The sequence below is a fragment of the Phalaenopsis equestris genome, unplaced genomic scaffold, assembly GCF_001263595.1.
Source record: "Phalaenopsis equestris unplaced genomic scaffold, ASM126359v1 Scaffold000061, whole genome shotgun sequence".
Taxonomy (NCBI): Eukaryota; Viridiplantae; Streptophyta; class Magnoliopsida; order Asparagales; family Orchidaceae; genus Phalaenopsis; species Phalaenopsis equestris.
Window position 1 is genome coordinate 1,473,252 of NW_018164503.1, and position 7,890 is coordinate 1,481,141.

The 7,890-nt window shown below is 44.9% G+C and overlaps 1 protein-coding gene across 1 annotated transcript in view; it reads left to right on the top strand.

The window, feature by feature from the left end:
- The window catches only part of LOC110019525 (beta-glucosidase 6), a gene marked incomplete in the record, with an annotated part of 63,691 nt that overhangs the window by 51,372 nt on the left and 4,429 nt on the right, over positions 1-7,890 (top strand).

The window sequence follows — 7,890 nt, forward strand, 5'->3', positions numbered from 1 at the left end:
CAGAAATGCTACAAGAGGAGGCGCAGGGTAAACTCATCTTCCTAAAGCCTAAAGGCTGCTCAAGATGAATTTCATTATTCAGTTGATCAATCAATCTGGACGAGTAGAATGAGGGAAAGCGGCTCGATCGACAAAAAAGAGGAGTAGAACCTGGCAAAAGTCACTATCAAAGAATTCCCGAGCAATTCTCAACCAACATATGCGATTCATTCCCGTCATTCTGATCTGAGAAAAAACAGATCCTGACCTAAGGAGCGGGATGAGTTATACATCCGGCGAGCGCCGGTTAAGAACGCAAGCAAAGCTGGAGCTCGGGCATTGAACTCTTCAATCAATCAAGATAAAGGAGGCAAACAGGGTTGAAGGCCTGGGGAGCGAACCTAAAAGCTCAGCTTTGCGGAGCGGACCAATCTTCCGTACCGCGCGGACTGCGTTGGGAAAGCCAACCCTCTTCCTCCCGGCCCAATTTCGGCAAGGGAAATCAAGAGGTTGGGGTCTGCCCCTGTGCCCTTCAAGCACAGTTTCCACATACGAGAGCACAAAAAACAGCGGAGTAGTGAAACCTTGACTTTCTAGTTTTGAAGGAGAATAAAATAATGAGAGCTCAAAGAATCATAACTCGGGGTCAGAAGTCAGAATCCACTTGGAAAGGAAAGAGAAAAGAACTAGCATAGCAAAAGGGAAGTTGAGCCTAGAGGAGAGCCCCGCACCTCATTAAGATCATATTGGCATACTCCCCCAAAAAAAAAAGAGCAGACCCCATTGAAGACGGGAGTGAGGTACAACAACGCCACTGTGAAGGAGCATGCATGTTCTTGCTTCTATTCTCTCTTCTAATTCTAAGAAAACCCGAATTGATGTCGATTCATCCACACTTCCATTCTGAAAGCTCATTCTTGCTGGCTGGGCTACTTTGAGAAGTAGGAGAAACAAAACTCTAAAGGCTCTTTATGTCAAATTACATAGAATATCAAAAGTTCTAGAACTTCAACTGACCTGAGGACTGCTTCTAATCCAAAACTCGTTTTTTTATGGTTTGGATAGAAAGAACGAGCTACTCACTCGTATTCAACTTTGCAAAAACAGACTATGGAAGCTGCTTCTTGGATATTTTGGGAGTAGACTCTTTTTCCTTTCCAAGTTTTATCAAAACGAAATCTATGATTTTTGGTTCAATTATCCTGTCCTCAGAATATCCATTATTTGAATGACCCCGGAAGGCAGTCAGATTCCTTTCTTTTCATGGAAGAGCTTGACTTTAGAGTAAGCAAGGCTAGTGAGACCTAGTGAAATCATAAAAAAAAAAGGGGGGAAATGCCAGTTGTGAGCTCTCCAATGGCAGAAACTTCTTTGAATACTTGACTTCCTGCCATCAGCCTATCCTAGGACTGACTTCTAGACAAAAAAAGCCCATAGGATAGGCCAAGTATCCGTTAATTCCCGATTCCTACAAAAGATTCAGGCTATCTCAAAAAAATTGGAATTGAAAATGCGGGAGTTTTGACATTACTAAAATGAATCTTTTCTAGGGAACGAGCGAAAGAAGTCATTGTTCTGAATTAGAAGAATCTAGTTAGCTATTGCTGCTGATTCCCAATCCATTTTTTTCTGGATATTCACACCTGAGCCGCGCCACCATATCTAAGGGTATATCTAACCCTAACTCCCACCGTCAATCTCAACACTTTTTTTGCCGTACCTCACCTCATGTCGGAGCCAGAAAGAAAAAGGGGCAATCCGAAGGCGGATAAGATGGAGAGCGGGCTTAAGTGAGCACTGAAGCTAAGAGTCGAGTCGAAAGCTCTGATAAGAAAAAGATTCGACTGATGAGCCACCTAGAAGGGGATCAGCATCCTTTGTTGTGTCTTATCGAAGACTAACAACAGCGGGAGCAGAGAGGCCTTTGCCCAGTGAATGGTGAATAGCGCCATACAAACCCAAAGCAAAGGGGAGGAATATACACACAACGAGACTTCTCATCTTGCTTCTAAACTGAGATTCATTTGGAGAGGGTTTTCAAGTTACTGGACTTTTAGAGAACCTCTATTCTTGGTTTCATTTCAACGTGTAACACTCACTCCTTCCCTCCGGTCAGTAGTCAAGTCACTTTTCAATTTCTCATTGAGAATTAGGGCTTAGCCGGTTCATAATCCTACTCCATTCTCAAATAAAGTGGCTCCCACATTCGAAATGGAATCGTTTCTATAGGGACGACCTTACCTAAGGTAAGAGGTTGAACCATAGGATGGATTACATTGTCCAGCTTAAATGAAAGGGCCTTTCACATGGGGAATCGCCTGAATGCAGCGCTTCCAATAAGCTAGATTGAGAATCAGTTCCAGAACGAGAGAATCAGTGGCAGGCGGTTCATATGCCTCTCCGGTTCCTAAGGCGTAACCACGCGATCTTTAGGTCATCCGGTCCGGGTTTTTTATACATGTCTGGGCAGGTATGATTTTCTTTCACCATTCACTCAGCTCAGGCAAGTTAGATATTGTTAGCATCATTGGCGATAAGGAATTCTTCTCGTGTGATAGCAAAAAAGGTCATTGGGGTCAGTAAAAGCTTGAGTTCCCTTTGATGTGGAAGGGCTTTCTCGGCAAGAGTGCCATTATGGAGGTCTGTGGAAGTCATTCTCAGTGCTATGGTTAGGAATGAATGTGGGTAAACTGGAAAGCTGAAAGGTGCTGGCGGCGTCCTGACAGGATTCATAAGTCTAGGCCCTGCCCTCCTATTCATTCAAAGTGGGCATAAGCATATTAGTACTCTTAGGTATACGCACTCCATGCCTACGAAATGAACAAAGCATACGACTCGTCTAAGGCAGACGAAGCACCCAAAAAGTTTGAATATTACGCTGAAATTCTTTTCTTTCATAACCTCAGTATCGCTTTGAGTCGTAACCGACAGAGAAGGAATTTCTCAAGTCTTTCTAGAATCCCACCCTTATTTCTATAGAGAAAGAGATCTTCCTACGCTTGTTGTTTGTCTTATTGCTTAGCAAGAGTTCCTAATGCACAACTATAGGCAGACATTGCACCTCACAGTCTAATCGCGTTTGACTTTAGACTAATCACCGGGCCTAGCGATAGGCTTCTCAGCTGGCATTAGCGTCAGAAAGCAGTTCGGGAAGAGCTACTAAGAAATTGTAAAATGTGAGTTTTTCCCAGGGTCTTCTTCAAAAAATCTTTTCTTTGAAATGTCAATGTGTATCTCGAGGTTTCCCTATGGCTTTTCTCGCTTCAATGGAAATGATTCGTCAAGCAAGCGAGATCACGGTCGATGATCCGACTTGAGAAAAAAAAACCGCGGAGTGGATTGATCGTTGATCCTCAGTTTTTTATATTAAGATAACGAGAACCTTGTCCTCTTTCTTTATTCTTTAGTGAAATTCGGACTTCCTCTAAGCCTTCAGAATCCCATAGAGTCTAAGAAAGATACAACCCCAAAAAGACTCTATCCCTTTCGATTATGCTAGGGCAGTCTTGCTCAGTCTAGCACTCTCAAAAAGAGAGAGAGAGAGTTTATGGCTGGAAGACTTAGGGCAAGTTCCACTGCCTCATTTTTCTCTTTGCTCCGCACCTTTGACGACTGCTTTCGTCTTTCCATTGGTGTGATTGAGTCGGGCTTCTTTGGAATTGGAATGGAAGCAGAGGGCCTCCAACCAAAAGGCAAGCAAGCTACTGCCTTCCTCGGAAGTCCTTCTCTCTTTTCTTTTAGGAACGAAGAAGGTGAGTGAGGGTACGAGTAAGGGGCTTTTTTCTTGAATAGCGTTCTTTCTCTATTCTTTTTCTCTTTCTCTCGATGAATCCCCACCTCTTAGACAACTCTTATTATGATCTAATTTCTTTCTTCTTCTTATTATTGAATTGAGACTGAAGAAAAGAAAGACTGGATTCTGGATTGGAGAACGAATCATTACCACATTCGAGCGCTTCGCTTAGTGAATATGGTTGAGAATCCTTTCTCTCCTTATCCTTATCAGTCGAGCTATCGCCTCTCCTTTCAGTCGAGTGGCCTAACGGCTCCTCTCGAACCTAACATGGCATCCATTCTTTAGAAAGCTTCCGATTTGCTCTCGCTCCTATTCCAACCGCAAACGTTGCAGTGAATGGTTATGAGGCAACCACGGGACCTGGAGACTCCTTCCCTCCTCCTATATACGCGAGAGAGAGGGAGAAGTCCCCTACCCTCTTCATATCCCAAATTCAATCTCCGCCGGCCTATTCTCATTCTAGTCCCTGGAAGCGGCTTGCAGTGCTCTTAGCCATTCCCCCCCTTTCCCGCTGTCCCGTAGCTTAGTGAGCTAAGCACCTCCCTTGCCACAGGAAAGTAGTCATACCTGCAGGTATCCTTCACTTAGTCAGCACGTCAGCGGTTAGCTCTATAGCTCTATTAGCTTAGCTCTAGAAGGTTGCTTCAGAACCGCGGAGTGGGGGTTTGACTACTCAGAAGAGTGAGACTTGGCTTATACGGGCGGACATGTTTGATGGAGATGAGTGTATGGGAGTTCCGATAGAGGGTGGGAGTTGAGAGATTCGAAGACGTGTATCTATCCGTACGAAGCCAGGGATGCGTCTGCCCTTGCAAGTGCAGGTGGGTATGAAACGACCCGTGGTTCAAGAGAAAGGTTTCGACGCTGCGGGATTGGCACAAGGCTTTTTGTGGTGGCCTATAGTGCAAGAAGTAATGCAGATGGGGCCTCAGTAAGCCCTTGACAGTACGTTCGGTTTCTTTTATTCTCCCGTCGATTGAGGGCATTGGGTAAAAGGGGAATGGGTGATCGATGAAAGAAATCTACTCCTCAGTCTGATAGCGGTCAGGTCTTATGGCTGTCGGGCAATCGCTCCTAGGCCGTTGAGCATGCCGGTAGTCAATTAAGAGTTCGGAACGACACTAAAAGAAAGTGAGCCGTACCGGCTCTTCCCAGCTTCCTAGCTTAGTTGGTAGCTGACCTAACCTACGCTCATCTCACTCCGGCCTTGCTTCTTAGCGCTCCCTGGAATGAAAGAGTCTGGTTTGCCAGGGACGCGGGAACATACTTTGATATTCTACGATCTGATCTCGTCTATTTCAAATCGTCTGAAATCGGAGTTCTCCCTAACAGCTCCTAGTCTGAGTTAGCTCTCCTAGCTGCACTAGAATAACTCTTTCTTATATAAGAGTATGGCATCAGTCAATCTTCTTTGCACGAGCATTGAGGGAGAAAAGAAAGAGTAAGCAAGTAAACTACCACGTGGGTGATATCTTGACTGAGGTTTTTCCTACCTCCTATAGCGGGGAGAATGCCTGACTTGGAATCTCAAGCATTCTTCCTTCTTCACTTGCACAAAGCCCTTCTGTCGCGAATACGCACTTTTGTTCAGGACTTCAGTTTGCATGAGCTTCAGCAGGTTGTGTTCACTGCCAATCCGAAGAAGGCTCCAGTTGTCGATGGCTTTTATGCAAAGTTTTCTCAAGTGGCCTGGCCTATCATTGCTGAGGCTGGCTTTGAGGAAGATTAGAAAGCTGCTGTCAACTCCGGCACCTCTGTCACTGGGGTTGGTTACTCTTCATCTGTGACTTGTCTCCCCCCCAAATCAATCCATTTCTTATGTCTATTGAGATGTCTTGGTTCTGCTTTCACTTTCAGCTGGAAATAGAGGACTTTCTCGGGGGCGTAGCCTAAAAAAGTGACTGCCCTATTTTCTATGTGTCAGGACCGGTCAGAAGGCTCTAGTGCTACTGTGCTTTCCGACCCCCGAGACCATGACTTAGCCTTTCCATTACAGGAGGCTTGTTTAGAGGAGAGGGCCTGGGCTTTCCCTCATGTCGGTCAGTTCATAAAGAAAATAGGCCTACGGGGAAAGGACGCATTCACATTCAAGCAATCCTTAGATTCATATCTCAGCTAGCTCTTTTTTCTTGCGCAATGGAGAGAGAACCTTCAAAATGGCAAAAACTCTCGCCTTTCTTCTCTCTTTTTTAGTTTCTTTTTCTGTTTATGGGGACTTTGTTCTGTACTCGCTTTAGCTTTCCATTCTGTTGCTAATGGTATAGCCCAGGAAAAGTCACGAACTTCACATTCACTTTGAGTCTCGCCAAGTTACCTTTACTCTCTCCTGACTGACATCAAGTGACTAGAAAAGAAAAAAATTCGAAGAAGAAAGGATTTTTTGGTTAGGCGCATAGAATTAGCTAAACATTTTCTTCGAACAAATGTAGATCCAGAATGATGGTTTTGTGCCCCGGTGAACCGCGACGATCAAATGCTTTCATTTTCATATGGTTGGCTGCTTTCGATAGAAACGAAAGGTTTTGAATCCGCACGGGACCAGATAGGCCGAGGTTGAGAAGGCCGCCTGAACGCCTTATCCAAAAAGTTGTCCTTCTGAGGACAACCCCTCATACCCCTGCGCAAAAGAACGACTCTCTAAAGTCGGGGATTTCGATGAAAGCTGGGCACCTTCATCAGAAGATTTTGCGGACCTTGTATCTTCTTTGTTGTCTTACTGCTCCTCTATGGAATCTGTGTCTTCACAAACAGACTTCTTTTTTTCTCTCTCCCGATGTTCAATCAAGAACGTCATTGTTTGGGTACGAAGAGCTTCCGGCGCCGGTTGATTGGCCGGCATAGAAAGAGCCTTTTCCCTTCTCGTCTCGAGGAGAGGGAGGCTTGTGCCAACCACTGCCCTTAGTCTCCCTGCCTCTGACCTCACTCTATCGATATCCGAACTACCGATCTTAGGAACTCTCTTTTACTCGTTCAGCTCGCTCTGATTGAAATGGAAGAGATCGTCTCAACCCACTGGGAAAAAACTAGTCTAGTAGGCTACCGACATCACTCATCTGCGCTGACACATGCCTTTACCGAACGCAGGTTTTTTCCTCAGTCCCATCCAAAGTGGTCAAGACCATAAGGGCTATACTCATCCAGGTTAATGTGATGAAATTGACGAGAGATAGATTCAGAAAAATTCACTGAGACCCAGATCCATCCTCAACGCATTCACCCACTGCCCTCCCTTGGTAGAATCTTTCCAAACTGACTCAGAAGGCTGGCTTCTCTACCAATCCCCGGTCTCTTCGCAACACCTGTTTATCAAAAAACGCCTGGCAAGACAACGGCTTTTCAAGCCCTATCCCGATCTTACTGGATGGACTCCTCGCTTCACTGCTTCCTTACCTTAGGCGACCCATTGGACTCGAAAGGAGGTATGCTATTGTCTGGCAGCTACGGGAAGAAAAAGGGGATTTAGCCAACTATAGCTACTCGAGCAAGACTACTTTTCACACCTTTCTAAAGGCAAAGGCTAATGCTGACAGCGACTAATGCCATCCTTGCTTTTCCTTTCCCAACTAGACTTCACAACGTGAGCGCTCTTTACGTGATAGGGGCTACTTTGTTCTAAAAAAAGAGAAAGTGGATCAGGATCTTTCTCTTTCGGGTTGGATCTCGTTCGTTAGAGAATGTTCAGTAACGTTGGGAAGTGAATATACATTTGATTTTTTATGTATTCTCATTTACTCTCTATCTACTTTGAAGTAAAGAAGATGCTCCTCTCAATCTCGTATATGGTTTCAATATGCTCCTTTTTCAGCCCGAAAAGCAGGCAGCCTGGTATCCGTTTATTGACATCCGTGTTATTTCACAAGTCTCCAAATCTCCGCAAATCTGCACAATTCCGCAGCACCTCCGCACTCACAAACTTTCGTGAATTTCACAAAATCTCTGCAAAAACTCCGCAATTACCGCAATTTCATAAATTTCCGCATTCCACAAATTCATAAACTCAGCATTTGGGATAGGTTCAATCCTAATCCTTTCTCAGCACTCAGCACTCAGCATTTAGGATAGGCATAGTCCTACTCCTTTCTCAGCACTCAGCATTCGGGAAAGGTATAATCCTA